We start from the raw sequence: 1,951 nt of genomic DNA, 5'->3' as shown, positions 1-1,951 counted from the left end.
AGTCCATCAACCAACCAGCCAATCAACCAACTACCCAACCAGCCAACCAACAATTCAGCCAATCAACCAACTAGACAAACAAACAAACAAACAAACAAACAAACAAACAAACAAACAAACAAACAAACAAACAAACAAACAAACCACTATTTAACCATTCAGCCAATCAACCAATCAGCCAATCAACCAATCAGCCAATCAACCAACTAACCAACCAACCAGCCAAACAACCAATCAACTAATCAACCATTCAGTCAATCAACCAATCAGCCAATCAACCAGCCAATCAACTAACTACCCAACCAGCCAACCAACAATTCAGCCAATCAACCAACTAGCCAAACAATTAAACAAACAAACAAACAAACAAACAAACAAACAAACAAACAACTATTTAACCATTCAGCCAATCAACCAACTAACCAACCAACCAGTCAATCAACCAATCAGCCTATGAACCAACTAACCAACCAACCAAAACCCAACCAACAACAAACCAACCATCCCGTCAACTAACCAACCAATAAGCCAATCAACCAATCATCTAACCAAAACCTGAACAGGTCTCCAGTCCATCACACGGATACATAGAGACAAACAACCCCCCATGCTCTCACTCACAACTCACAACCAATTAGTCACCAATTAGCCTAACATGCATGTTTTAGTCTGTGGAAGAAAAYCCAAGGGTGCACAGAGAGAACATGTAAACTCCACCCATACGAAGACCCCAGGCCTGGAGATGACAGCTCTAACYACTGCACCACAGGTCCACTGGTTCTAAAAATACAACATAGCAGCTCCTGGGCTCAGCATTCTCAATAATGGAAGAATGTGAGGTTGCGTCAAAATTTCTTTTGATTTCCTTTTTCAGAAAAAGYGCCGTATACAGGATGGCTATCACGAACACTGACTCAGAAGTCAATTTACTACTAAAATAGTTAAATAGAGGTTTTAGCCTTTGTCAGATCCAAAGTCTGCTGTAAAATAATGGTCTGGTATTAAACTGCTTGTTTCTATGAAACCGTGATCCCTGGATAGCAGCGTTTGGTTTTGTAAAAAGAAAAGAAAAAGCCTTGAGAGCTTCAGACAAAGCAATGAGTCAGTTGAACACTTTCTGTTGCTGTGCTGTCAGCCTTCACAGRATCTTGGCTGCAATCAGCTTTTTCTATTGCCATTTAGAAAACACACACTCAACATCTCACATATTGTGAACCACAACTCTTTGTCAGCACGCTAYTAACTGCCCTCACTCCTTGACCAGTGACAAAATGAAGGTCATTAAAGGTTTATTACCACCACCCCTTTCAGCTAACACTTTATCCATGCTTGTTTGTCCTGGATTTATCGTGCTGTACAAGGCCTTGAATACACTTTAACACAAGTACACAACTTTTTCATTGTTTTTCATTTGTGTGTGTGGCTAACCTAAACAACTAGCAAACCATCAGCCTTCTTGATTTAGCCTTTCTCTATTGTACTAAATTATATTTGCATGTCTCACACGGTTACATTTATTTGTTCATTCAGACAAATTTATTGGATATAATTGTGTAAAAAATGATAAAAGTAGCTCTTATACAAATATCTGAGTGTTTGTAGCAGGGATGCTAATTTGCAACGTGTCCTTGGCAGGGCTTTTAGTGATCCAATAATTAATTTTGAGGGAAAAAAAAGGTTAAACGAACAGTATCAAAATATAYGGAAAATGAAACTAATAAAAAATGGCACAAAAATATTTGTTGAATCTAGAAGTGTAAAGCTGTGAACCTAACCTGTTTAGTAAGCATTAGCATTAGCATAAAACAACATGCTAAACAATGTCAGTTTTAAATTTGGTGCTTGCTGAATTCAGTGCAAAAAGTGTGATGCTGTGTTCACACCGAACGTGATTTCAGCATCAGGAGCATCAGGTTTACATACAAAGTCTATGGTGGACGCGCTTCAAGCA

The sequence above is a fragment of the Austrofundulus limnaeus genome, unplaced genomic scaffold (assembly GCF_001266775.1).
Source record: "Austrofundulus limnaeus strain Quisiro unplaced genomic scaffold, Austrofundulus_limnaeus-1.0 Scaffold72, whole genome shotgun sequence".
In the NCBI taxonomy this organism is placed as follows: domain Eukaryota; kingdom Metazoa; phylum Chordata; class Actinopteri; order Cyprinodontiformes; family Rivulidae; genus Austrofundulus; species Austrofundulus limnaeus.
The sequence above is the reverse complement of the archived record's forward strand: the minus strand, read 5'-3'. Positions refer to the sequence as shown.